The sequence below is a fragment of the Aotus nancymaae genome, unplaced genomic scaffold (assembly GCF_030222135.1).
Source record: "Aotus nancymaae isolate 86718 unplaced genomic scaffold, 86718_ANA_hifiasm-v0.15.2.pri h1tg000029l, whole genome shotgun sequence".
Lineage (NCBI taxonomy): Eukaryota > Metazoa > Chordata > Mammalia > Primates > Aotidae > Aotus > Aotus nancymaae.
In genome coordinates this window covers 13,836,522-13,850,278 of record NW_026988442.1, presented here as the reverse complement: position 1 = coordinate 13,850,278, position 13,757 = coordinate 13,836,522, and the positions used below count along the sequence as shown (strand labels likewise).

The 13,757-nt window shown below is 41.5% G+C and overlaps 1 protein-coding gene across 4 annotated transcripts in view; it reads right to left on the bottom strand.

Annotated features, from left to right (window-relative positions):
- The window catches only part of RALY (RALY heterogeneous nuclear ribonucleoprotein), an 83,179-nt gene that overhangs the window by 32,469 nt on the left and 36,953 nt on the right, over window positions 1–13,757 (bottom strand). The window contains exon 1 of one of the 4 annotated variants that reach the window (XM_012455169.3): window positions 1,135–1,321. The exons of the other annotated variants lie outside the window; for them this stretch is intronic. The gene's annotated coding sequence lies outside the window, so the exon portion shown is untranslated. Of the gene's footprint in view, window positions 1–1,134; window positions 1,322–13,757 lie in introns of those variants that run through there. 4 annotated transcript variants of the gene reach the window in all.

Below are 13,757 nucleotides of genomic sequence, written 5' to 3'. Positions count from 1 at the left end.
TAAGTGCCTTTTAAAAGCACTGGACACTTAGCACAGTGCCTGTCACACAGAAACCCTCCCTAGAAATGTTACCTATTAGGTATTAGGCAAAAGGGAAAGGACGTTCAGAAGGCACCTTTGAGGAGGAGTTAGTTTCTCTTTACCCAATGCTGAAAGTGTGTACTCATACGATACCTTAAATAATCCTTCCAATGACCTCACGAAGCAGGTATTAATACTCTCATTTACAAACAGCAAAAGTACTCTCAGAAATCAAGTTACTTGTCTAAGATTTCTTTGGTCCGAGCATGTGCCAAAGCTGGGATTCAAATCCAACTATATCTAACTCCAAACTTTATCCTCTTTCCACATTGCTTCTTTGGAGGTAAGACTTGGGCTGGGCTTCAAAGACAAGCCTCCTGGATATAGATCAGTGGTTAAGAACAGGCTGTCAGTTCAGGTGTAGGAATAGCATGAGCAAAGATGCAGAGTTAGCAACATCGTCTTTGCAGAGGGTAGTAGTTTAAAGACACGGGCCTGAATCATACAGTAAATTCACACAGCAAAGACCAAATAAAAAGCTAAAGTGCGGGCAGGTAGCACAAAGTCCTGGAATGCTACTAGCAGCTATTGTCAATTATGTGGGTCACAACTTGATTCCCTTGTGCTGGAAACTCTAAGAAAAGGGGAAAGGCATACAGAAAATGAAAAGCCAGAAACCAGACAGCAAGAGAACTGCAGAAAGGAAATCAAGTTCTACTCCTAACTAGGTAAGTAGCCTTAGGGAAGTCAATTTCCCTCTCTGGGTTTCTAATACCAGGGACTGAACTAAAAGATGTCCAAGGACCACTCTAGCTATGACCTTCCAGAAATCATTCTATTACCAAGTCATGTGAGCAGATGTAGGTCTGAGAAATGGGAGAGAGCTGCATGAGGGAGATGAAAATGAAGGTATTAAATGTGATTCAAGTTAATCTTGGGCAAAAGACAGAAGATGGCAGGGAGCAAAGAAAGGGAGGCTAAACCAGAATGGTACCAATCCTGGCCTGGCTCTTAACTTGCTGTGTGATCCTGGCTACATGCCAGCCTCATTTTCTCATCAGCCCAATGGACATGGGAGCCCTATGTTCTGGCCTTAGCTGCCCACTCACCAACCTTATCTCCTGCTTCTTTCCTCTTCACTGCTGCTGCTCCAGCCACACTGGCTGCCTTCTAATTATTCTACAAACATGCTCTTGCATCAGGGCCTTTTCACCTGCTCTTCTCTCAGGTGGTAATGATCTTCCTCCTTAGAGAGGCCTCCCCTAGCCACTTTTTAACACTTTACCCCTGCTTATCTTTCTTCAGAATGCATACAAAATTACATAATTGATTTACTCATTTTTTTGGGGGGGGGTCTCCCCCATTAAAACAAGTTCCATAGCTGGGCACGGTGGCTCACACCAACAATCCCAACACTTCGGGAGGCCTCCGAGGCAGGAGGATCGCTCAAGCCCAGGACTTTGAGATCATCCTAGGCAACGTAGGGAGACCCTGTCTCTGCAAAAAAAAAAAAAAAAATTTAATTAGCCAGGTATGATGGTGCATGCCTGTAGTCCCAGCTACTCAGGAGGCTGAGGTGGGAGGATCGCTTAAGCTCAGAAGGTCAAGGCTGCAGTGAGCCATGATCATGCGAGACCATCTCAAATAAACAGATAGACAGATTACAGACAGACAGACAGACAGACAGAAAGACAGATAGATAGATAGATAGTTCCATGAAGGCAGTCCTTGTTTTGTTCACTACTGTATCCCAGCTCTATGAGCAGTATCAGGCATCTGTTAAATGGATAACTGAATGTATGTAAGTATAAACACTGTCCCTAAGGTCCCTTCCAATGCTGGCAGTCTATGACTACCTTATGGGCTTGTGGGACTGGGGAACATCTCAGGAGTTGCAAGCCTAGGTAAGCTTAGGTACAATCTGTCCTTCTCGTTCCAATTTTGATATTTGCTTGGCCTCAATGGTTCTTCAAATGTAACACACATACTAACACACAGCTACATACTTGCACAAATAGACAAATACATATCATCTAATTCATGAATTATTATTGTATGCTATGTGTGAAACACAGTACATACACAATAGCCTCCAATATTAGGTCCTTCAGAGTTGGCCCCAACTTACTTTGGTAACTTTATAACCCTAACCACAGTCTTATTCCTGAACTCTTATACTCTGGCTACCCTAGACTCTTTTCCCTTCTCTGAAACACATACATAAGCTTCTGTGCCTTTGTCCTCACTGGTCTTTCTGCTTGGAAGTAAGTTAAGAGTCTCCCCTTCACAATTACCAAATGCCTCATCTTTGAAGTCCAACTCAAATATTATCTCTTCTGGGAGGTATTCCTTTATCTCTCAGATAGTGGTCCCCGCCAAGCTCCTAAAGCACTCTACGTGTTTCCATTCAGAGTGATTATCACTATAGCCTACTCATCTTCCTGTCCTTAATCAACTATAGGCTCCAAAAGCCTTAACCATGTGTTTGGCTCCTCCTTATTCCTAAGACCTATTCTGTGCCTGGCACAAATGTTTATCAAATTGAATCTTAACATGGCCCCACAACAAAGAATGTTTCCTAACCTTCATACTGTCCCAAAGATGGTTTCTCTAATATTCCTACCCACTAGTATGAAACCCCATGGAACAGAGTATGAGGAGGGGGTTGGAGAAAGGACTGGAAAGAAAAGGGAGAAACAGTCTTTGCAAATATGCTAAGAAGATTAGATTTTAGAGGTTTCATGAGAAAAGAAGTCATAGGAGTAAGATCTGCGTCTTAAAACCTATGGAGAAAGAAAAGATTTTATCTCAGGGTAAAGACTGGACACAGAGCAGCAAGTGAGTTGATAATTAAAACACTGTCAATGACAGATTATTAAGATCTGGCCTTGAGTGGTAGCAATGGGGATAGAAAGATGGACAAAACATATTCAGAGACAAAATCACATAATGAAAGCAGCTGCCTACTCTGAGTAGAACTGGCTCTGGACATAAACCTCCTCCAAGTGGAACTCTGTAACCTCTTTGCATCCAAGATGGTCCTGAGGGTGACTGCAAGCAAGAAAAGGGCCTCCTTGACCACGGGAAGAAAAAGGAGCAAGTCTAGGGTTAGCAAACGTCAAATCCCAGGCCTCTGAGCAGGACTGCCAAGGAGAGCGAGCTCAAGATCTTGCTGATGGCTGCTGACTGCAGAAACCTTAGTAAAGAGGTCAGGTCTGTTCTCTGAGCAGAAAGCTGCCTTCCTGGGTTGGGATGGCTCTAGCTGGCTTTAACACAAGAGGTTCTGGTCATTTTTAGTGGTTGTATATTAAGGAAAATTATCCGAAATTTGGAAGTAAGGCGAAAAGATGATAGTGTGACTGCTTAAGTCATGTTAGACACATTGTTTATCATGCACTGAGTCATCTGACACTCTTAGTAAATGGAATTTTGTTATTCTTCACAAATGATTAGGGCCCAAATGTTTTAAAACTCTGCAGTTACAGGTTAATGTGTAAAAAACTAAGGCAGCACACCTTTTATATTCAGACAAAACAATTCTAAAGGTTCTATTTTCATTAGGACACTAATCAAAACAATCTTATTTCAGCAATCCTTCTTTCATTAACAACCTAAATCCAGTTTCTCAGTTATTCTCTTTCTGCTGGTTTCCACGTTAATCAGTTAAACAAAACTTGACACATGCTTGCTCTGTGTATGAGAATTATGCCCTGACAGAGGCACATACTTCACAAGCCGGAACCAGATGTCATGAGGCAAGAGAAGCTTGACACCCAGGCACAGGATGCCAGTGAAGTGTTAGAAGTGGTCACTTAACGAAATGACATAATGACATAAAGCTCAGGGTACTAAAAGGGACACCAGGCAGAGAATCAGGTCATCTGCCACTAATTCACTCTGTGACCTTGGCACATTACTCTCCTTTGCTGGGCTTCAATTTAACAATGACAAAATGGGAAAGTTGGTTCAGGTCAGTGTCCTTTTACAAATGGTGACCCTGGGAACCCTGGAGGTTTAAGGCAGGTACCTCAGGGGTTATCTTTGTTTGATAAGGGTAGTGAGGAGGCTGAGCTATTAGGCCTCTTACTGCTGCTTCAACCAAAACAGCACTGTTTGGTTGGGTTTTTTTTTTTTTTTTAGAGAAAGAGAGAGAGAGAATAGGAAGGAGAAAAAAGGAAGAGAAAGAGAGAGAGAGAATGGGGAGGAGGGAGAAGGAAAAGAAAGAGGGAGAGAGAATGGGAGTATTGCTTTCTTGCCCAGGCTAGAATGCAATTTAGTAATGGGTATTGAAAACCTCTTTTATACTGATAATTATACTTAATGATGTAATCAGGAAGGAGTAAGGGAAGAAGATAACAAACAAACAGCCAACCAATATTTAATTTAAACCTATGAAATGCTATGCGATTACTGAGGAGTGATTTACTTCCAATTATATAGTCACCTTTGGAATAGGTGTGAGGTGGTAATGTATGTTTTGTGTATTTGAAGTGGAGAGTACTATAAATATTTATTAAGTTTACTTGTTCCGGGTCTGAGTTCAAGTTCTGAATATCCTTGTTAATCTTCTATCTCGTTGATGTATAGAATCGTTAGCTCTTCTTGTTGCATTGATCCTTTTGCCATTATGTAATGTCATTCCTCGCCTCTTTTGATCTTTGTTGCTTTAAAGTCTACTTTATCAGAGGCGAGAATTGCATCTGCTGCTTTTTGTTTATTAGTTTATTTTTACTCTCTGTTTGATTGGTAAATCTTCCTCCTTCTCTCTGAGTCTTTGTGTATTGTTGCATGTAAGATGGGCCCGGATGCAGCATACCGATGGGTTTTGGCTTTTTATCCAATTAAAATATATGTAAGTTTAATACCAGCATTTGATGCTAGCTGGCTGTTTTGCCCATTAGTTGATGTGAATTTTTTATTGTGTTAAAGTTCTTTGCTTTTTGATATATTTTTGGAAAGGCTGATATTGGTTGTTCCTTTATATGTATAGTGCTTCTTTCAGAAGCTCTTGTAAAGCAGGCCTGGTGGTGGTGAACTCTCTAAGTACTTGTTTGTTCGCAAAAGATTTAATTTTTCCTTCGCACATAAAGCTTAGTTTGGCTGGATAGGAAATTCTGGGTTGAAAGTTCTTTTCTTTAAGGATGTTAAATATTGGTCCCCACTCTTTTCTGGCTTGTAGGGTTTCTGCTGAGAGATCTGCTGTAAGTCTGATAGGTTTCCCTTTATGGGTAACCTGAACTTTCTCTCTAGCTGCCCTTAGTATTTTCTCCTTCATTTCAACCCTAATAAATCTGGCAATTATGTGCCTTGGGGTTGGTCTTCTTGAAGAATATCTTTGTGGTGTTCTCTGTATTACCTGGAGTTGAATATTACCCTGCCTTGCCAGGTTGGGAAAATTTTCCTGAATGATATCCTGAAGAGTATTTTCCAACTTGGATTCATTCTCTTCATCACATTCAGGTACACCTATCAAACGTAAATTAGGTCTTTTCACATAGTCCCATATTTCCTGGAGACTTTGCTCATTCCTTTTCATCCTTTTTTCTGCATTTTTGTCTTCTCGTTTCATTTCACTGAGCTGGTCCTCGACTTCTGATATCCTTCCTTCCGCTTGATCAATTCGACTGTTTAAACTTGTGCATGCTTCGCGAAGTTCTCGTGTTGTGTTTTTCAGCTCCATCAATTCACTTATATTCTTCTCTAAATTGTCCATTCTCATTAACATTTCGTTAAACCTTTTTTCAAGGTTCTTAGTTTCTTTGCATTGGGTTAGAATAAGTTCTTTTAATTCACAGAAGTTTCTTATCACCCACGTTTGGAAACCTGCTTCTGTTATTGGAATACCGGTGTAATCTATTAAGCCTTGTTCCGTTACTGATGAGGAATTGCAATCCCCTGTAGAGGGAGAGGCATTCTGATTTTGAGTATTCTCTACCTTTTTACGCTGGTTTCTTCCCTTCATTATATATTTGTCCGTCTGTCGTCTTTATAATTACCGACTTTCTAACTGGGTCTCTGACGTCCAACTTGTTGATTCCCTGCGCCGAAATCTGAGCAATCCACTGAGCCGGCCAAAAGAGCGGTGTTAAGATTGATGGTGCTTTTCTGCCCGGGAATATCCGGACTCTGCACCAAGAACTGGCGTGCTAAGGCACCAGCAAAACCGCCACGCCGGCCACAAGAGTCGCCCTGGCGACCCGTGGAGCTCCTCCACTGGGAATCTCGTGGTCCGTGAGCAACTAATATTCGTCTGAAAGTGTGGCGTCCTCTCATTCTTTGCGCTTTCACTGGGAGGTACGTGCCTGAGCTGCTAATCATCAGCCATCTTGGATCCTGGTTGGGTTTTTTTTGTTTGTTTGTTTGTTTTTGAGATGGTGTCTCGCTCTGTTGCCCAGACTGGATTGCAGTGGCTTGATCTTGCCTCACTGCAACCTCTGCCCCACTGGGCTCAAGCGATCCTCCCACTTCAGCCTCCCAAATAGCTGGGATTACATGCATGTGCCACCATGCCCAGCTAATTTTTGTATTTTAATAGAAACAGGGTTTCACCATGTTGGCCAGGCTGGTCTGGAACTCCTCACCTCAAATGATCCAGCTGCCTCGGTCTCCCAAAGTGCCAAGATTACAGACATGAGCCACTGCACCGGGCCAGCAGCTCTGTTTTGGATGTTATATGTTTAAAAAAGGGGTTACTATGTAAACTTGATGATTGCCAAAGTCCCTTCCCACTCAGATATCCTAAAGTTCCACAGTTATATGGCAATTGATCCTGGGGAAAATACAGACAAAAGTATCTTCTATTATCTTCTATTACCCTGTGCCTAAAAATAACACCCTAGAAGGGGTCGAAATAAGTCTCTAGCTACTGAGTATGAATGAGTGAGGAGAGGAACTAGAGGGCAGAGGAAGGCTCAGAAAGGGACAGAGTCTGAAGGCCTGCTCCTTTTGCAACTGGAGACTGGGTAGGCCCAAGGCCAGGGAGAAAACCCTCTCAGAGAAGACTTACACTCACTGAGATTATTAAGACTAAAGATTTGAACTCTAGCCCCTGGCTCTGCCACATAAAGGCAGATTCCTTCAGTTTCTTCACAGTACAGTTTCTGAAGGTAAACTGCTTTGCAAACTGTTGAGTACAGATTTGAGAACCTATCAGAACAATCTTATTCCTAAAATCTTATGTGTGTACATGTCTCCTCTCCTGCCAAGTCCCTGGAGGAGACTCAACATGGTGGAGTACAGATCCTTTCTCTTTCCTTCCCTGTACTTCAGAGTTGGGCATACAAGTAGGGGTTATTGCTTGAAATAACTCTTTCCATTTAACTTTGAAAAGGACAAGTATACTTGTTACTAGGGACTTTGTTCCATGATCATGATGGAAAACATGGCCTCTCATTTAGTGCATAGAACTCTGGGCTCTATACCTGAGTTCTGGAGAAGTTGGTTTGAGGCACAGCAGAGCAGAAGGCACAGGACATTCCTATTTTGCTCAGGCCACCAAATGCCTCTTCTTGGGTACTCCCAAACACTCTACCCTCCTGGAAGGGCCGTGGCCAGAGGCCAGGGAGGCAGTATGATACTCAGGAAAAAGCTTACCTTACAGCTTAGTCGATGGGGTTAGGACTCAGTTCAAACTCTAGCTCTTTCAGAGACTAGACATGTGGCCTTAGTAAATTCACTCACTTCACTGAGCCTCAGCTTTCCCCTTTGGAGCTATTAATAGCTTAATGAGCTACAAAGATTAAGGGAGATAATCTATTTAAAGTACCTGTCACAATACCTGGCACATAGTATGCACACAATAAATGTTACTTCTTCTCAAGAGGGAAAGGGCAAACTAGCAAACAAACTGAATGTGATTCACATGATAGGTAGGGAAGACTTGGGGATGAACCCCAGCCAGCAGCAGATCAGAGCTGTGAGTGGCTCAGAATGGGAATGGGCTGATTTGGAGAGTCTGTTGTGCTATTCTAAGAGCATCTGGATCCTGTACCAGCCAAAGCAAATCAAACAGGAGTGCTTATGGAGCGCTTGTTTCTAAAACAAGTACGGGCTGTGTTATTGACATACACCACCGGGGAATTGAGAGGGCTGTTGGTGGAGACATTAAGAAAGCTGACATGATTCCAGTTCCATTCTTTGCTACCATATCCATATAGGCACAACTGACCTTGGCTCTGGAGGAGAAAAAAAACTCTGGAATGAGACACAAGAGATCTGGGTTCTGGTGTGAACCTGAACAGGTGACTTCACCTCTTGGGCCTCAGTTTTTCTTTCCTCTTCTAAATAATTCTTCGTGTGCTGAATCTATTATCATTATTGCACTTTTAAATGATGATGATATGGTTCAGAAAGATTAAGCTAGTACTGGCAGGAACTGGAATTAGGGTCGGTTGTCAGGCCTGTAGTCTTTCTTCTCTGTTGCATTATCTCTCAATGTTAAATGAGGGAGTAGGCTAAGGTGAACCAAGGCATTTCTAGACAAAAACTGAATAGCCTGAAATTATAGTTTCAAGAGCATTCTAAATACTCTAGGGCTAGATTAAGCCTGGCTGTTTAAAAAGCCTTCTCATAAATGAAATCCTCAGTACCAAAGGCAAAACTAGAGTAAAAACACAAGAGCCACAAAAAAAGGGGCCAATGAAATTTCAGGAAGTTAGCCCTGAAGAGGCCCTTGGAGAATACACTGCCTAACTCATTTCTACAGATGGAGATATGGAGGATGCAAAGAGAAATAGCTCGACTGGGAACACCCAGTGAGTGGGTGATGGAGCACAATCTGGGTCCTATGCCTCCTGGTCCCTTTCTCACACTTGGTTACTCAGTTTCCAACCTTCTAGGCCATTACGATCTTCTTTTTGACATTTATTTTCCAAATGCTGGGTGACAGGCAGGTCACTGCTACTGCAGCAGACTCCCAGCCACTTCTAATACCTCACTTTAGATAATGGCTCTTTGTTTTTAACTGTTCCTGCTGCAGCCTTAAGCAGGACTGAAGTTGAGACTTCTTTTAGGTCCCTGTTGACTCTTTGATCCCTTTGGACCACAGACCAATGTGCCTTGGAAGACACAGAACAGGAAGAAACATCAGCAATTATGGATCAACTTTCTACCTCATTCCCTCTTTGTAGAATTGAGGAAAAGGGGCCCAGGGATAAAATGCTTTCCCAGGTTTGAGTCAGTAGAACAGGGTTAAGAGCCTGGGTTGCCACATTCTCCTACTTCAATCTTACACTCAACACAAGGTATCAGAATTTACTCCAATCACTAGTGGTTGAATACTAAGCCAGGCCATGTATTTTCTTCATCATCTCCTACTAGCAACACAATCACCATATAAAGTGGGCATTATTCCCATTTTGTAGATGAGGAAACTACAGTTCAGAGAAGTTAGTCACACAGAAAATAAATGCCAGATCAAGGACCCAAACCTTGGTATTAAAGAATACACACAACAGTGGGAAAGATGCAACTAATTAATATTCCGAAAGACCAGTTATAACACCACACATATATTTTACCTCTTGCCCTGTGTACTCAGAAATGTTGACTCTTGACAGTTTATCTTAATTGGGGATATGGGAGGTGGCAATGAGGGGAGGATGGACAGTGGAGACTTAAATAATACAATGGCAGATAATTCTATAGAAGCAATTTCTGCTTTGTGTTAATAGGGTATTTTGTAAAGTAGGTTTTGAGCACCTCCCCCAATCTGTCCCATTAAGTAAGTTCCCTTTATTCATCTCTTACTTATCTCAAGGTTCTAGCACCACTATTGCTCACAGACCTTGGTTTCCTCAGCTGTTGTTTTCCAGCTTAGATTTTGTTCTCTTGGCTATGTTCTTGGGCTCAGGACCCTGTCTCACCGCCACAGCCAAAATTCGTAGAACAGCACTCAAACCTATAGGTCCCTCTCCTATTTGGCTGTTCTTTTCGCTCTGGCCTGCTGCTCCAAAGGGACAAAAGGTTCTTCTTTAATTTTAATGAAAACTGGGGAAGGAAGCAGAGGAACCCAGGACCCTGTAGAGCCCAAAGCCCTTTGCATGCTATTCCTTTTCCCCCAAGCAAGCTGGACATTACTGCTTTGCTATGACAGCAATCCTTAAGCAAGCCAGCTGTTTCTGGAAACCAAAGTAATAAAATATGGCCAAAATCCTTGGGTGGAGAGTGAATAGGAACAGCTGCTTCTTACATGAACTTCTCTGGCAGCCTCCCCCTCAGATCCCTGCTCCACTATAGAATTCTCTAGGAGCCATCTGATGATTACACTAGCAGACAATGAGTCTCCTGCCCTTTCTAAGATACCAGGTCCACCTTGGTCAAACATTCATCCCCATACCTTGAAGGATGATGATGCACTGCTACTGCTCCTAGACCTTCTCAGACTCTGTCCCAGGTCCCTATCACTATAATTACTAACATTAATAGTCTTATACATTTGTACACTATCTAATGGTTTTATATAGCACTTATCTGAAATGTGCTTTACACAGTAAGCTGGGCAGAAACTATTATTTCTTGTTTAGAGATGAGAAACCTAAAGGCCACAAGTCCCCAGCAAGCCCAGGCATTGCTCAGAGGCCCTCCCACTTCAATGTTACCTATGGCAGCTGCACTGTAAGCCTTATTTACTGGAATCAAATCTCTGCTTAGAATTTCAGTTGTAACAGGCAAAAGAGGTATTCAGAAAGATCCCCCAAAAGCCACTGTGAAGCCTCTGAAATCTATAAGGTGGGCAGCTTTCTTTTCTAGCTCTGTATCAGGCAACCTTCCTCAGAAGCCTGGGGGACCATGGCTTGCCATGTGTTACCTCACTTCCTGCCACCCCCCGCCATTATGACTTACTCGAAGCTCAGCCTGCCTCACTCACTGCCTGCCCAGTGCTGATTTGGGGCAGGCAGAAGCCAGGCTGCGCAGTGCTATGGGTCTAGCCCTAGCACTTTCTCTGCTGGTAACACATAATATACTGTAGGTTGCTGCCTTTCCTATTGTTTCTGAATCAGGCCCCCTCTAAAGTTTGATACTTCTCCAGAGGCTACTATATCAGAAGGAGTAAACTGATAGTCCACTGGTATAGTCAAGCCTGAAGAATAGTTTGGTTTGGGGTGTACTGTGCCTCAAAAATCAATAAACTAAGCCTTAAGAAACTAGAAAAGGAAGAGCAAACTAGACCCAAAGCAGCAGAAATTAGAAAATAATAAAAACACATGTAAGAAAAATCAATGGAAAAGAAAAACAATGAAATCAAAAGTGGTTCTTTGAAAACAACAGCAAAATGAATAAATCTTTATCTAGATTGACCAAGAAAAAAAGATACGAATTACCAACAAATTAAGACAACTTGGGTGAAATGGAAACATTCCTAAAAAGACACAAATTATCAAAAGTGACTCAAAATGAAATAGAAAATCTAAGTAGACTTAACAAGTAAGACATCTGAATTACTAATTTTTTTTTTTTTTTTTTGAGACAGAGTCTCGCTTTTGTCACTCAGGCTAGTGCAGTGGCACAATCTCGGCTCATTGCAACCTCTGCCTCCCAGGTTCAAGTGATTGTCCTGCCTCAGCCTCCCGAGTAGTTGGGACCATAGGCACCCGCCACCACGTCCAGCTAATTTTTGTATTTTTTTTTTTTTTTTTTTTTTTGGTAGAGACAGGGTTTCACCACATTGGCCAGGCTGGTCTGGAACTCCTGACCTCAGGTGATCCACCCTCCTCAGCCTCCCAAAGTGCTGGGATGACAGGCGAGAGCCACCACACTCGGCCGAATTAGTAATTTTAAACTCTTCCAACAAAGACAAGCCCAGGCTCATGTGGCTTCTTCACTGATGAGTTCTATCAAAGAAGAAATAATGCCAATCCTTTAATAACTCTTTCAGAAAACAGAGGAGGAGGGAACACATCAATTCATTTCATGAGGCCACCCTAATGACAAAAGCAGATAAAGACACAAGAAAACTACAGAACAATATTCCCCAGCAAATCAAATCTAATTCCATATAAAAAGGATTATACACTACAACCATGTGGGATTTATTCTAGGAATGCAAAGTTGATTTAATATCTGAAAACCAATTAATGTAATATCATCGTAGAATAAAGAACAAAAACCATAAAATCAACAAAATCCAACACCCATCCATAATGAAACCTCTCAATAAACTAGGAATAAAAGGGAACTTCCTTAGCCCGAACACACAATGGTGAAAGATGGAATACTTTCCTCCAAAAATTGTGAACAAGGTAAGGAAGGCTGTCTGCTCTTAACAATTCTATTCAACATTGTACTAGAGATTCCAGCTGGTGCAATTAATCGAGGAATTTTTTTTTTTAATGGGTGTCAGATTATGTCATTCCTCTATTCAAAACTCTCCAATGTCTTCCTGTTTCACTCAGAATAAAGGTCTACATGATCCAGTCCCTGTCTATCCTTGTGACTTCTCTATATTTCAATCTCCCCCTTGCTTACTTCATCTGTAGCCACACTGGCCTCCTTTTGTTCCTCAAGCACAATAAGAACACTCTTATTTCAGGATCTCTGAACTTGCTCAACTCTATGCCTAGAATGTTATTCCCCAAAAGATATATAAATAGCTCACTACTTCAGTTCTTGCGTATTTCTGCACGCATTTCATTTTCTGAGAGGCCTTGTTTAATAATCCAGTGTCTCCCTACTCCCTTATCCTGCTTTATTTTTCTTCAGATTTATTCGTTTATCTGCTTTCCTCTACTAGAATGTAAGCTACAGGAAGAAAACTATTTTATTCACTGCTATACCTCAAACACCTGAAACTGCACCTGGTATATGATAGATACTCCAATACTCACTGAATAAATAAATGTATATCTTCAAAAAGAAAAATGCATTTAGGAGAATGAATAAAAATGAGGAGTGGGGGACTACTAGCTCAAGAGGCTGAGAAGGACCAGAGTTTTAGGTGCTTGGGAAAGAGCCAATGTAGGAATAATAGAAAATCTTGGTTTTCTGGAGCCAGATTCTTCTGGATTCTAAGCTTAGCTCTTCTGATCACTGCCTACACGTCCATCTCTAAGTCTCAAGTAATTTACAAAATAAGAACATCACCACCTACCTTCCAAGTTGCTATGAAAATGAAATATATTTATGTAGAGCACTCAGCATAGTGCCTGATAATATATAATAGACACTATAAATAATTAATTTAACATTTTCTGATAACTCTGGCCTTCAAGAGAACTCAGAACCACCACAGAAATTACCTAGCCACACCCTCACCTTACTGAGGAACATAGATGTTTGTAGAGGTGTTGCTCCTAAATTAAGTGACCTCCAGACTGTTGTTTTAACATTTCTTATCATTCTTCCTTCACCCCTCCCCTTACAGTCAGCTTTAAGCTCTCACCCCTAGCTGCTATTAATAAAGCAGCTCTTCCCCTCTTTTTGATATGCTGATTTTAATCTTGAGGGGGGTGGGGGCAGGGGGGGAGGTTAGAAACCTAATGCTAAACTTGTTACAACATGCAAAAATAATAATAAATTAGCCCTGTGCAAATACTTAAGGATGACAATGCTTTACTTCTGCCTTGTTTTTCAGTTGGACTCTGGAAAAATGAGGTTGTTAGGTAAATAAGCTATTATATGTGTAGCTTATCATATATAAATGTATATATACACCCCCCCCATTATGACTTACTCACTTATTTACATGGAATCATTCATATTTGTTGTGTTTTTTTGGTTGTTTTTTTTTTTTTTTTTGA